Source organism: Oratosquilla oratoria, chromosome 4 (assembly GCF_046742065.1).
Source record: "Oratosquilla oratoria isolate Oo_2021 chromosome 4, ASM4674206v1, whole genome shotgun sequence".
In the NCBI taxonomy this organism is placed as follows: Eukaryota; Metazoa; Arthropoda; class Malacostraca; order Stomatopoda; family Squillidae; genus Oratosquilla; species Oratosquilla oratoria.
Window position 1 is genome coordinate 77,695,352 of NC_134780.1, and position 16,615 is coordinate 77,711,966.

At 41.1% G+C, this 16,615-nt stretch overlaps 1 protein-coding gene across 13 annotated transcripts in view; it reads right to left on the reverse strand.

Moving 5' to 3' along the window:
* fry (microtubule binding protein furry) overlaps positions 1–16,615 on the reverse strand; it is a 478,406-nt gene that overhangs the window by 117,629 nt on the left and 344,162 nt on the right. The gene's annotated exons all lie outside the window — the stretch shown is intronic.

Below are 16,615 nucleotides of genomic sequence, written 5' to 3' on the forward strand. Positions count from 1 at the left end.
TCTTTGAAATTACTCCATCCGATTTTTTTTTCGTGGGGGGTAGGGGGTGGCAGTGAAAAGCACATGTGTACCAGTGTTCCATGGAAAATGTGAAACGATGGAAAAAAAAAAAAAACGTTTATTTTCATTTTCTCTGAAATGCTATGGCTTCTTTTGGAAAGGACGGGTCTAGGTGAAGGAGCCAACAAGGACCTGAAGAAAAAATCTTGCGAGGACATGAAAACATGTTTTCATTCCTATGCAAAGATTCTTTGTCAACAGTATGTAACTTAACTCTCCCACCGTTATAATAATGAGGATGTGTTATTAACCATTTAAGAGGGTCTGGAAAACTAAAGGCCTGAAAACTATGCAAATAATCTAGTGGTATTACATAAAATTCTGGGATGGAACACAAGACGAGTAAAAGTCTTCTTTCTGGACTCGAACTTGTATTCTTTTCCCAGAAAATCTTGGGAGGTGGAGGAAGAGGAGAACCACAGAAAGTATCCTGGGCATGGAAAAGCGGCATCAATGAAGAAGGAAATGATTGGCGGACATAAAGGATGAATTTTTATGATGCTGAATCAGTCAAGAAAAATCGGGGTGGGAGGGTGCATATGCCCTGGGGGAGGCACATTTAGGGGGGGGGGCGGCAATTCTTGTCTGGACATACCGCCCACAAGTCTGACAAAATAATTGTAATAATAATAAAAAACAGGGTCAAAGGAGCCCTGAATATTTTACCGTAATATACAAATTTTGCGTTAGAATCAACAGAATATGGAATGTTTTCCCCCTTGTCTATTCTGCAATAGAGACATTAAATAGCATTTTTAAAATCTGCATAATCATTTCGCAAGCCAATAGCTATAATAGGCAGTAAGGAATGGGAGAGATGGGAAGTGGTGATGGGAGAAGGGGGTGGGGGATGGGGGGATGGGGTGTGTGTGTGCGTCACTGAGAACCTTGTCCCGGGGTGGCACTAACTCGTAGACATGTAAGGGCTCTGAAAATAATACACTTCTGTATTTAGAGTTAAGTGTAATACCAACCTTATTTGCAATATACACTACATATTTATTGTAAAATTTAGCTATGTCAAATATCATGTTTGACATGAGAAATTCTAAAACATATATTTGAATCTGAATTCAGCGTAAAGGTTAATCTCAGCTCCACTTGATATGATTGTTCGCGAGACAAAAAAAAAAAAAAAGTAAATAAAATAAAGAAAAAATAAATAAATAAAAAATAAATAAAAATAAAATGAAATAAACAAATAAATAAAGAAATAAACAAATAAAAATAAATATAAAGAAAAAAAATATATATATATATATAGATTCCATTAAAAATAGAAACAGCAAAAAAATAACGAAAAAATATCAAGCTAATTTCCGTTCCTCGAGCAATTATCGATTTAACACGTAACATCATACATTTGTGGAAGTAGGTGGAGTACTAACGTGAGCAAACGCATACAGGAACGCACGTACCCACACGTACACACACAAATCGGGCATATATGAGCTCTGAGCTTCCATCCGTTAGGGTAATAGCTGTCGATCGCGATTCCAATACGCGACCTAAGACCATGGTGAATCACACACACACACACACACACACACACACACACACATTCACTCTATAGTACAGCGGTTAAAGGAAACAACTGTGCACTTTTTCACAAAAATATGAAACTTGGCATAGATGTAAACAATAGTATGTACGTCAAATACAAGCTAGGTACCCATCACTATCACCTTGGTAACAGACCGCCATCTTGAATTTCAAAATGGCTTCTATAGAAAAATTTTAGTCGGCGATATCTCTTTTTGTAGATAACAATAGGTGATCTTAGTGTCTAAACCTATATTTTCTAGGAGGGCTCTTTATCATCGGAAGACGCTATATAGATTAAATCACCTTGTGGTCCGCAGAAAACGGATTTCAAGGCTATATAATGTCTGTAGGCAAAACATATTATATAGAATAATTATATTCATGAAATATAAATATCCTATATACATATATTTAATAAAAAAAAATACTAAATATATGAAATTCAGTTATAGGATACTCTTGTCTCAAAGACAACAATGCTGCTGCTCTTCCGTGAAAATACATATAGTCTTTACAGTTTCACAGCCTACGGAGATAATAAGAACTGGCAACTCGCCATGTCACTCGACCACACAAACATCAGATGCAACCTGCACACGTTTTAGACATGGTCAACCTTGAAGTAATACATCCTGGTGTCCACAAGGAATTGGGTGGCAATTTTGTTTTGCAGAAAACCCAGAAACTCTTCTCTGCTATGCCAATGGGCCAATGCCAAGAAGAGCCCAATGTTCTCATTAAGGGTGTGGGTGGTGCTTTTGGCTTGATAGAGAATCTACAGGCTCTTGAATGATGGATGGTGGTTGGACTAGATAGCTCTCGTCTTGTGTTTGAGTTTGAAGAAAATACACATTCAGTCAATAACGAAAAATCAGCAGCACACCGTGAACAGAGTAGTGTCCAGACTTTTTTTGCCAAAGATGTCCGTCCCTTGTTTTCTACGTTGGAGAAGATGAGAAATCCTTTCTTTGACGACGGTGGAGATCACTCTTGACACTAAAGTCGTTATGAACACTGATGTCGTGCAAATAATATATATCACTGAAGACAGATAAGAAGCAGTACCGCAAATATGTTGAGGATCGTCTTCAGAGAAAGCCGAATAAGCCACTAAGTGACACTGTGACAACAAATTGCCATTCTTCAGCTCACCTCCTATGAAGCAGTTGTCACGAAACAAGGAACGATATACATTAATGAATACAAAGTGAAACCTGTTTTCCAGGATTTACATTGCTTGTGAATCCAGGCAATTGGATCTTGACAAGTTCTTTGAACATGAAACCAGGAATTTCCTCCACTTCAGATATGGGTCAACCCCGGCAAGGAATAAGTCAGATTTACTGGAACGCCTGGAAAAAAACTGCCTCCCTTATCGTATCATGCTCCTAATGCTGAGGCAAAGGTGATTGATGCTGCGGCTGCTGTTGTCCATATGCTAAAGCAACGTTACAGTCGCAACTTTGAAGATTACGCTTACCAGATATTTATTCATTACCTTACTTCCCAAGTGATATCTGTCAGCAGAATCGACCTTATTTGGGATAGATACTTTCCTGGAAGAACCAAGCAATCCTCACGTAATCGCTGGATTCAGAGTGGTTCTAGTCAAAGACAGTGTGCTCTTCCAGAATCAGCTATCTCAAAGAAAGAAAGAAAGAAAAAAAAAATGGGAAACTTTTCTTGGATCGGACCAGAACAGAGGAACTGTTCTAGTATTTATCAGAGTGAAAACCTACAACGCTAATTGAAAGGTGGTTCTGAGCACACAGGACGAGACGGTTGTTGGTAGTGACCCGAGTGCACTGTGTGACACTGCAGCCATGCACACATGAAGAGGCAGACTTACACATTATGTTGCATGTGGCACACTTTGCAAAACAATGACTGCAAAGGTCGCTATCCGCACTGAAAATATAGATATGGTGTTGGCAGAAGGACATTTTCATGCTCTTGGAGTAAATAAGCTGAAGATTAGTTTTGGTACTAGTGCAAAATTTCGCCATATTGTTGTCCACGAAATTGTAAAGAAGCTGGTCTTGAGATCGAAGGATCTTACGGTATTCCATAACCTTATTGGGTGCGACACGGTATCAAGTTTCCTTGGTTGTGGAAAGTCTGCCTGGTGAGGCGTGTCCCACTGTAACCGACGCTTTCCTTGCTTTTGCAACAAGACCTGATAATGTTGAAACACATGTCTTCGGTGAAATTGAGAGGTTCATCATTGTCATGTACAGCCGGACCTGAGCACTCAGCAATGGAGCATATTCCACCAACCAAATCAGCATTAAGTCAGCACATAAAGAGAGCTGTGTACCAAGCAGGATATATATGGTTTCAAGCTCTCGTATCTGATCTACATCTCCTTTGCCCTGGACTCTGGGGGTGGAGTAAAGAGGGTTCTGGGTGGAAGCCATTCTGGACAGACCTGCCTGACGCGTCAACATCATGCCACGAACTGGCACGGGATAACTGACAAAAAAGGGGTGAAGGGGACAATGTAAATGCCACTCACTCCTCTTTCAGTGCACAGAACTTTGCAAATGTGGTGGATGCGGTGAAAATTAACAATTCTTGAGATGTATGCCGTGTCCACTTGAGAATATTATTTTGGTAGTAGGATCATGACAATGTATATATTTTCAAATCCTTGCAAAAAGTTATTTTGTATGATTTTCTTTAGTGCCAGAATATAATGTCTATGTTGCATGTCTAACAAGAATCTAATTATGGTGTTAGTCATACATGTCATTGTTTGGTGTCTTGCAATTTCATATCAATGCCAGAAATGGTTTTCAATGTATATTCAGAGAGAAGGATCATATTTTTATGGTGGTTCTGAGACAAGATATTGTAAGGTTCTGATGTGGTGAGATTTGGAAGAGCAAAGTGCTCTTTGTGCTTTGTGTGATAGCAGACCCAGCGTAGGGCAACTATAAGCTCCGCCCACAAGCTGCGGGGCTAGGTCACGTGGATGCTGCTCTGGAGAGATGATTGGCCGAGACCCTACGCCCGTGACCCAAGCTACCCAATCATAAAGTCACCGGGGTTAGAGGTGCGTCACTTCACTCCGAGACGGTAAGCAAGAAGCCACGCTAGCCAGACTCTCCCTCCTGGACAGCAGAAAAAGCTAGTACCTTAAAGTTCAAGATACCAGTTTTCATAGTGATGGTAGTGAGTACTTTGCCAAAAGAAATATGTATAGCTTGGTTATATATATGCTAGTGTATTAGCAGGTGAACTAGTATGGCAATAAAACTAGCCTGTACCTTTTCTCACCTACATTTGGCACTTCAAATACACGACATAGATCCTCCTCGATCTACGTTCACCTACGAACTGCTACTCCCCCGTCCGGTCTTGGTTAATATACCATTTAAATACTGAGGTCAGCAGTTGGTGAGGGGAGTTAACATCTTTACAATTTTAGCCATGTTCTTACAAATGGAAGGTTTAAACATAGGTTATTTTATAAAAGGTTTAGTTCTATTATGTGGTTGTTTCTTGTGATTTAATTTGTGTTCGGGTTTATTTGGGGATGTGGTGTATGTGTGCGTTGGATATAGGTTTCTGGCTACTTAGCCATTCTCACGCACTGATCACGTGATGGTCGCCTTAGGGCGTGGACGTGTGTTGTGATGTAGTTTTCCATGGTTGCTACAATATGTAAGGTTACACCAGTTCCCTTGCTTTCGTCAAAAATTGCACAATTCTGATAAATCTGCATATTGAAATATAGTCAATTCGGGTATTATCAATGCAAGTTATTGTTTAAAATTTGCTTTTTACTTTCAGAAATGGATTCCAGTTAAACATAGCAAATTGTGGTATAATACATGCTTGTTATAATTTTATGTCAGGCATTTGCCTTTTATTTTCAAAAATGCATTCCAGTGTACTAAAATGTGTGTCGGGACACGAAAAATCAACCCTTTATGGCACCTTTGAGCCAAGATATTGCGAATCTCAGGTCTCATGAGCGGCCAAATTAAACTTCAAGATGGCAACCGTTTCCATGGTGAAAGCACTGGTTACATAGCTTGAATTTAATGCAGATACCACGGGCTACAACTGTACCAGCTTTTTAGCTTTTGTCACCAAGTCAAATTGTGGTCCTTAACTGTACTACTACTTCTACTCGCCCTCCCTTTTTATTACGATAACACTCCTTAACCTGATCAAAATCGTCTAACGTTAACCATAATAAAAACACACATGACCCCACTACAGTGGTGAATGGGTTACGAACAACCTCGCCCCATGAAATTTCCCCATCATTGGCGCCATTCATGGGAACACAAACAGCCCCATAAATTCTCGCCCACTCCCCACGCCTTCACGCGTACACACGCATACACATGGTCAAATGAGCGAGCAATTATCGATGATTTAATTCCACGGTTATTAGGCTTTGGCAAGATTATGACTCCACACAAGTTAGAATCTGATCAAATAATTTAGCATAAAGGAATCAATTACGGAAGACGTTGCTATACGAGACCACAAGGCCGTAGCAATATACATATATATATATATATATATATATATATATATATATATATATATATATATATATATATATATCGCTACGCGGTAGCCCAGTGGATACCGTCTTGATCTCATGAGCAGGTGGTGGTGAGTTCGAGTCCCGGTATACGCTGCGGGTTTGCTAGGTTGGTTCCCGACAGCTTTTGCTAGGCGGGGAGGCGATTCAATGGCGGCCTGAAAAAAATACAGCGGCTTCCCGCAACCGATAGGGCTTTGTCCTACCATTAGTCTCTCATATCCCCTCTGTGTATGAGTGGGATGGGGAGTTTTGTGTTTATATATATATATATATATATATATATATATATATATATATATATATATATACATATACATATATATGTATATATATACATATATATACATATATATATACATATATATATACATATATGTATATATATATATACATATATATACATATATATATATATATACATATATATACATATATATATATATACATACACACACACACACACACACACACATATATATATATATATATATATATATATTATATATATGTATATATAGTATATGGGGTGATCAAATCAAAGCAAACATCATATAACACTCATGTTTTGCAGCGCCGATGTTTGTCAACGGTCATTTTACATAATGGCTAGCTACCCCCATCTGTGGCAGTTCCACGAGCACGACTAGCTGAGTGACATCGTAGGTCTGGGAGCTGGCATGGGACGTTATGGTCGACATTACCGTGAAATGCTTCTGAGGGACGGGAAGGGAGTTGAAGAAAGAGGGCAGGGGTAGGAAGAGAAAGGAACAGAGAAAAGAAGGTAAGGGAGGGGAAGGTAAACAAGAAGAGAGGAAAGTAAAGGGAGGAGAGAGAAGGGAAGGGAAGTGATGGGAAGAGAAAGGAGGTTAAGAGAAGGGAAGGGACGGACTAGGAAGGAATAGGAAGAAAATGAAAATGAAGGTAAGATAAGGTAAATTGAGGTAAGGTACGGTATGGTAAGGGAAGGGAAGGGAGAGAAATGGAGAAGAGAAGTAAATGGAATAAAGAGAAATAAAAGGAAAGGAAGGGAAGGATCGCAGTACAGTAAGGGAAATAAAGAAGAAAGCTGGCGAGGCTCCGAGATCACAGGGGGACGAGACGGGAGGAGAGGGAAGGGGATGGACGTGTTCCCCAGAAGTCTATATATATATATATATATATATATATATATATATATATATATATATATATATATATATGTACATATATATATGTATGTATATATATATATATATATATATATATATATATATATATATATATATATATATATATATGCTAATAAGAACACGGGTACGTGTGTTCACTTATGCAAAGTAGACCACTTGAAAAAAGAGACTAACGAAGCAGAGCGCTTTCGTATATCACATCTTTAGTGCACTGAAGATGTAATATACGAAAGCGCTCTGCTTCGTTAATTTCTTTTTCCAAGTGGTCTACTTTGCATATGTATATATACATACATATATATATATATATATATATATATATATAGATAGAGAGAGACAAGAGAGAGAGGGAGAGAGCGAGAGGGAGAGGACGGAGCGAGAGAGAGAGGACGGAGAGGGAGAGGACGGAGAGAGAGAGGGAGAGGACGGAGAGAGATAGAGAGAGAGAGAGGGACGGAGAGAGAAAGAGGAGGGGCGGCAGAAACAAAATTTCGAGAAGTGGGGGGGGGGAGAACCCAGGATGATGGAGAGGGACTGACTATTTACTCACCGAAGGTTGCTCGAAAAAAGAGAAAGCAACGGAATAGAGAGGAGGAGAGGGAGGAAGAGTACAGGGAAGAGGAGGAGGAGGAGGAGGACGGTTGCTCGAAAAAAAAAAAGCAACGGAATAGAGAGGAGGAGAGGGAGGAAGAGTACAGGGAAGAGGAGGAGGAGGAGGAGGAGGACGGTGACGAAGAGAACGACGATGAGGAGGGTGTAGAGGAGGATTGAGAAAGGAGGAGAATTGGGGAGAGGAGAATTATTAGGATACAACATAAGGATACGGAGAAGAGTAGGAATAGGAAAATGAGGAGGTGGAGGAGGAGGAGGAACAGAAGTTGTGGAGGGACGGGAGGAGGATATGGAAAAGTAGAAAAAGGAAGAGCAGGAGGAGGAGGAGGAATTATAGGAAGAAAAATGGAGGAAAACACTAAAAAGAATAAAAAGAAAAAGAAAAATAGTACTAATAGTAGTCCTGGCATGCACACATAAAGGGACGGGGGGGAAGGTGTTGATGTCCCAGCCATGCAGGTTAAAGGTCAAGTTGTCAGCTGAGGAGCAACGGGGTCACGGCGAAGAGCAAGACGCTATCATGATGCCATATAAGGTCACCGCTAATTAGGTGTCACCATCTGGTGATACGGCAGCTAACTCCTGCTGCAGTCCCTCTCATTCCCACCATCACCACCACCACCACCACCACCACCACCACCACCACCACCACCACCACCACCATCACTGCAACCACCACCATCAATACCACATCTACCACCACTACCACCACCCTTGCTTTCGTTCACCACAATAAAATCTATATAGCTTAACGCCCCATCGCCTCCTTAGACCTCTTCCCGTAGGATCTTTCGATCTTCCTTTCGTCCTTATTTCCTTTCTGATTTTACGGAAGGACCTGTTTGCCTGCCTGACATCGGGGTGGGGTAGGTGGGGGGAGGGGTGTAAGGGAGGGAGGGAGGGGCAAAGAACACGTGACTGCCTCATTCTTGAGGGCGTGGGCGTTTGCAAGCAGCAGGGAATGAGTGAAGAAGAGGCGATGGAAAGGGGGGCGGGAGGGAGGAAGGGAGGGGGGGAGGGAGGAAGGGAGGGGGGAGGAAGGGAGGGAGGGAGGAGGCGATAACTGATACAGGTAACATAAGAAAGCAAAAATGTGAGAACGAATGGGGGAAGAACGAAAACAGAAAATGAGTGATGTTTACAGAAATAGAAACATATATGCTCGTATGTGTGCTGCAAAAAGGATGCTCCCACAAGTACACAATGTGTGTCCATATACTTGTGTAAATACATATATATATATATGTTTGTGTGTGTGTGTGTATGTAAACTTTCAAAAGAGAATAGGAACATGTTTATATATCATATAAACAGTAATTTAGTGAAAACGATAAACAATAGCTATCAATTTCAACAAAGTATGCATATGAGAATATCCCCAGCCAGTATACATTATATATATATATATATATATATATATATATATATGTGTGTGTGTGTGTGTGTGTGTGTGTGTGTTACTATGACATTTGGAAATAAACTCTCCTACTGGGATTCGAATCCCAGTGGGAGAGTTTATTTCCAAATGTCATAATAACACAAATGCTTGTCGGAAGGCTAGCCTGCATAAAGGATTTGATGAAATACAGTACGTATCACGTTTCACCCGGGTGCCCTCGGCGGAATGATTAGTCCGTGAACTAAGTCGTTCCGTTGTGAAGGGTCAGAATGGCGTGGTGGCACGGTCTTCGCCTTATAATAAGCAAGCCGCTCAGGCGAGGGCTCGAATCCCAGTAGGAGAGTTTATTTCCACACACACACATATATATATACATATATATATAATATATATATATACGTATATATACACATATTTACACTATATATATATATATATATATATATATATATATATATATATATATATATACATATATATACATACTAGGCAAATTACCCGTGCGTTGCTGCGGGCAAATGCTGATTGTTTTAATTTTGATAGAATTTGTGGAGAAAAGTTACACGTATCAATATAACTCAATGGAAAATGTAACGCATGAAAATGTGAAAACAGTATTTTTTCAATGTATAAATTCAAAGCAACATTATTATTATTATTACTTTAAGACTATCGACCCATAAAGGAGTCATTAAGCCTGGTGTGAAGTTGTTCAGTCACTACGTTTTTTCGTTCTGTCTTCGTGAACCCGAGTAGTAGTAGTAGTACAGGGCAGGGTAGGTTAAATGGGGGAGAGGGGGGAGGGGGGATTTGGAGGGTTAGTGTAAGGAAAGAATGAAATGGAAGGAAGTTAGAGTTATGATAGGTGTGGGGCAGACCCAGTACGTTACCGCCCGCGGAAAACCAAATAAAAAATAATCAATATTCAAACATTTGGTAAAATTATACAATCATTTTACATTTACATGCTTTCTCCTTACAAAGGCTATCATAGCTTGTGGCAACATTAATTTCACAAATATAAAAAATATTTATGAGCACATACAATGGTTTGTTTAATCATAGTAATTTTTGTCACAAAATGCCAATCGTGGTAAGGAGAAACTACAGTAGTGGCGTGTTACCCCACCATACCCCTTTAACCCTTAACCCAAGCCAAACTAATTTTTTTTTAATGACATATAGTTATCCAAGTACCTGGAGTGATAGGGTATCAAAATATATATAGTTATGGGGGACTATCTCCAAAACCCTAGGAGTTCGCGAACAGACAGAAGCTACTACTTTATTATAGTAGACACATACACACACAATATATATATATATATATATATATATATATATATATATATGTAAATACGCACACACACATACACGTATATTATATATGTATGTTATGCCTACATGGAGCTATGGCAGCTTAATAAATTCAGAATAGGTGGGAGGAGTATAAACGTGGGAGATAGAAAAGAGGGCAAATTTATTTATGCCGGTTTACAGTGGATGGCACGTTGTCTAGAAACGTTCAAAAACAGTATACTTAGGGAGCAAGGGGACATTTTCGAAGAGACTGAGAGAGAAAGAGGAAGGGAGAAGTAGGGGAGGTGGAAGTGAATGCAAATAACAGCGGGAATGTGGGGAGGAAAATATACGAAATTGGGACGGGTGGGGGTGGGGGAAGGGGGAGGAGGAGGAAGGGAGGGAGAAGGAAGAGGATGAGGGAATCAATGAAATGACATGCGTCCAGGAATGATGAATATGGACATAACTGCGGATGGTGAAATGATTTACGAAGGATTGAATGGGTTGAAGGATACGAAAAATGTTGGGTTCAGAGGACACGACACACCAAGTGATAGAATGAAACACCATATAGGGGACGGCTGGAGGGCCACAATAAAGATGACCTGAGAGGACTCAATGATTGCAGTGAATGAAGACACACTTCAAAAGGAGTGAAAACGGAGATGAGGGGAGAATAATGACTAAAGTAGATGCGGTTTGAGGTGGCACACGAGCACGAATTTAAAGTGGTGAGGGTGGGAAGTTAAAGTAATTCCCAGTGTAGCACAAGTAAAGAAGAAAACACACACACATTATATGATGTATATGTGCATGTGTTCATTCATATATGTATGGATGGACGATAGCAGGTCACCTGTGGAGGAGCTGATGGCCGAGGAAGAGAAACTGCTTTGAACGGATTAGAGTGACCACACGGATAACGTCGAGTCTGTGTATTGTGGGCTCTTTGCAGCCACTTGTCAAGTCGACGGCCGCCCTGACTTCCGCTGCGGCGTATATTGGCACTGCTCGATACACACACGCGCGCGCGCACACACACATGCACACACACACACACAACCTCGTGGCGCAGTGGTAAGTTCTCGCTTGCCACTACGGCGGCCCGGGTTTGTATCCTGCCCAGGGCTGAAGTAATTTCAGTATCGCTGCGCTACGGGTTGTTACTCCAACTCTCGCGGGCGGGGAGTTGGGGGTGTGTATGCGTGTAAGGTCACAGTATTACCCATAGATCGGTCATACGAGCTCTGAGCTCTCATCCGGGAGGTTAATAACTGTCGATGACGAGTCCAACACGTGATCCAAGACCATGGTGAATCTCTCTCTCTCTCACACAGAGCGACTATATATATATATATATATATATATATATATATATATATATATATATATATATATATATATACACTCTCACGCTCACACACACACACACACACACACACACACACACACACACACACACACACGAGTTGGTCCCTTCGTTACAAAGGCTTTTTAAACTTTAATCTCAAAGTCAATTTCTGTTGTCTTCCATCAAGCGATTTTATCCATCCAAAAAAAACTCATCCCACCCACGTCAGAATAGTAGCCATGTAGCCAACCCGCACTTGCTCTCAGGATCAAGGAGACGTCACCAAGAGCACTAAACCACCTTTGCCCAGTTGCCGCCAGAGGTCTCTCAACCTTTCTCTAATTCTTGGCCTCCTGCACCTCGACGTCACGGCCAAGAAAACCCAAAAGAAAACGTTTACGACCCACAAACTTGGGCGGCGGGAAGAGTGAGTTTGAGAGTCGAGTTAGATAACTTTCCTTTCCCAGTTAAGGATGGGGATGGTGGGGTGGAAGGAAAGGGGAACTAGGAATAGGGAATGGGGAATGGAAGAGGGAGGGAGAGAGGGAGAGGGAGGGGGAGAGGGAGGGAGAGAGGGAGGGAGGGAGAGGGAGAGAGGGAGAGGGAGGGAGGGAGAGGCAGAGAGAGAGACTGGGGCAGAGGGCTCAATGAAATCAAATGAGAAAGCTGTAAAACAATGCGCGACCAATGCATACAGATTTCTGTGTGAAGAAAAGAAAATGAAGAGATGAAGAGATAGGGGTCAGAAGACAAGATGCAACAAGGCGTGACCCAGTTCCCCTTTATCTATTTACTTATCTATTTATCTTTTATTGTTCTCCTTGGTCAGGGAAAAAAAGGATGTCCTGGGAAGCCATTGAGGTGGTTTGTAGTCCATTGTTAAAACGCTCCTCTTCTTAAGGCTTCGTTTACACCGAATCTCGACCGATTCTCCTCGACCGTTGCGAGTTCGTTAGAACAGAAAACGACGTCGGTTACAATCTTTCGTTTTTCGAATATTCAAATGTCAAATTACAAACGACGTCGGTTACAATCTTTCGTTTCTCGACCGTTGCGAGTTCGTTAGAACAGAAAACGCTGTCGGTTACAATCTTTCGTTTTTCGAATATTCAAATGTCAAATTACAAACGACGTCGTTTCTCGACCGTTGCGAGTTCGTTAGAACAGAAAACGCCGTCGGTTACAATCTTTCGTTTTTTCGAATATTCAAATGTCAAATTACAAACGACGTCGGTTACATTCTTTCGTTTTTCGAAGATTAAAATGTCAAATTACCTTTGCGTCATATAGTATTGAGAAAATGAATGGTGAAACGGAAGGAACTTAGCCTTTACGAATGTTAGAATTGTTGAAAATTTCTTTGGGATGTCTAGAACGCTGTAAACGAAGAATTCTAGCGATTCAAATTCAAAGCATTTGGGAAGGATCGTCCCGGACTCGGCTCGGTGTAAACGCGGCATTAGGACCGCAAAGGCAATCAACGCACACTTCGTAAGGTCAACACACGCAGTGTTTACAGAACGGAGGCTACTGGCCCAACCCACGGAAAGGCGGGCGTTCTTACAAACACAGTTTGAAAACAGACTTTCGTTTATCCATCATCATCATTATTCAGCAGTGGCAGTAGTAGTAGTAGTATGTAATTACTATATTATTATTATATTATATTATTATTATTTTTATTATTATTATTTCTATTATCATAATTGTTTTTGTGAACCTTTTATAATTATCACTGTTTAGTAATAGTAGTAGCAGCATCCATATTATCATTATTACTATTAAGAAGTAGTGGCTTCAAAGTTATGATTATTATTAGTAATAGCAGTAGTAGTAGAAGTAAAGTCAATATTAACATAATATTATTACTCTCATCTGAGAAGCCTTTGGAATGGAAAGAGCGCAAACACTCCAGGCTACTTCCATCACCCCCCCCACCTCTCCTCTCCTCTCCTCTCCTGACCTCCACCACCTCAACCACTGAATAAAAGATAAGAGACCCAACAAGACAGGAGAGATACGTGACACAACACTCAAAAAAGAAAAAGAAAAAAAAAAAAGAGGAAGAAAAGGGGGGTCAGCTCAATCTCAACAAGGAGGAAATAAGATGTCAGCCATTTTGACATATCTCGTTCCGAAGAAAGATTCCTGTCAAGAAAGACGCGGGTGTCCCCCCATTTTGAAGGTCCTTCTTGATCGACGAGACTACATAATATAGATTTATATATAATATATATTTTTTTTTGCTTTCATATATATTACGCATCCTATATACAATATAAATATTATATATATATATATATATATATATATATATATATATTACCTAAACACATACAGCTGAATAAAACCCCTGAGGGGGTGGACAACTGGCCTGAAGCTCATATATAGTTTGGTGAATTTAACACTGGGATTAATATCACCAAGAGTTTGGCACACACTCACACATACACACACACGCGCGCGCGTGCGCACTAATACACACGCACACACACACACACACACACACGACTAAAATGTGAGAAATCTTGATTGAAGCAATACCACCAAGACTTTGGAACGTCATCAAAAATGAAAATCATCTAAAAGGCGAGACAGAAGTCTTAATCGAAGGCGAGGAAGTGAAGTGGGCGAGGAAAAGAAAAGAAAGGAAAAAAGGAAGAAAGAAAATAAATGAAATACGTGCACCAACAAACACCAAGAAAGAGAAATGGGAGGATGCGACGAAGGATCTCCTATCCATCAGGACATGAGAACACTGTGAGGCGTTGGTTTCACACTCCCTCTGCACTGGCTCGAGTTCAATAGCTACCGGTAGCTGCAGTCCAAACACAAGGGGCAAAGGTGCCGGAGAAGAGCGAGTAAGGATGGGCGTCGAAGAAAATTGGTTTCGTAAAGGAAAAATCGGTACAAAGAGTTTAGTTGTAAAACACAAAGAGAGGCAGCAAAGCTAGAGAGAATAGACGTATGAGCAAATAATTAAAAACGACTGAGCGTCGATTGGATTTGACATCAAAATGAATTGCAATGTATGTGTGTGGGTGTAATAAACATGCATTATATATATATATATATATATATATATATATAGATATATATACACACATATATATATATATATATGTGTGTGTGTGTAATAATAATAATAATAGGTTTATTGAGATAGCAGTGATACACTGACAATAATACAATTGAGCACTTTTATGAGTAATATAGTAATTATTAGAGTGATATGCTTAGTCTCAAATTTATAACGAGTTTATTGTGCGGACAATGGATGGAATGGCACTGTTCTTGTATCGGTCAGTCCTCGGCGCTCTGATGGGCTTGATTTTGTTAGAATGCCGAGTTGCATGGCGGGTGGTTGTGGTGTTAGGTGGGAGGAAGTGACGACGACGTGGGTGTAGCATTAGGTCCTGTCCAAACTTATTCAGTGCCTCACTGTGTTTGTCGGACAATCTTGGCAAGCTGAGGGTGGTGAGGGCGTGTTCGTATCCCTCATACCGACTACCCAAGATAATTCTGCACGCTCTTCTTTGTACTTTTTCTAATTTGCTCCTCTGTGTGATGTTGAGTGATGATGACCAGGCTGGGGAGGCGTACATGAGGGTGGGGAGTACGAAGGTGGTGTAGACTCCCTTTAGATCTGGTGATGGGGTACCAAGGGACTTCAATCTCCGCAGCATGAAGAGTTTGTAGGAGGCTGTCCTGATGATGTTGTTGATGTGCTAGTTCCAGTTAAGGTGGTCGTCTATTGTGATGCCTAGTAGCTTGGCGGACTGGACCACCTGAAGGGAATGGGTTCCTTATGACAGTTGAGGTGGTGCCACCGCCTGTTTGGATGTACAAACATGCATGACCACGGTCTTGCTGTGGTTAACTGTCACATTGCTGCTCTCAGTCCACGTTTTGAGGTTGTCTAGGATGTTTTGTAGTGAAGAAAAGTCAGGCTGCCTGGTGTTGATGGGAATGCCAACTGTGCAGTCATCGACGTATTTCCATCTATGTTGGGTGTCCATTAATGCGTCATTTATGAGGATAAGGAAGCACAGTGGTCCCATCTTGGTCCCTTGAGGGACCCCACAGGTCAGGGGGAGGAGGGAGGATGTCGTTCCCTGGTACCTCACTGCCTGTTGACGTCCGGTCAGGAAGTCGGCTAGCCATGCTACCAAGTGTGGTTGGATCCCCAGTTGTATGGCTTTGGAGATGATAATGTTATGGTCAACAAGGTCAAACGCTTTCTTGAAGTCAATAAAGGTCAAGGCTAGAGAAGTATTGCGCTTGTCTAAGTGGCTGTGCAAGAAGTCCAGAAGATTAACAAGATAGTGAGTTGTGGAGGATTTCATGTTGCCATACTGTTGTATATCGATTTGATCGTGTGTGTGTGTGTGTGCGTGTGTGTGTGCGTGTGTGTGTGTGTGTGTGTGTGTGTGTGTGAGTGTGTGTGTGTTTGGATTAACGAACTCCGCCAGTGGGACTCGAACCCTTGCATGAGCAAGGGTTTGACGGAATTTGTGAATCCATTTGTCGTAACGACGCGCGCGCGCGCACACGCACACACACACACACATAAATATACGGAGAGGGGGGTCGCCGATTTAATGAAGCGG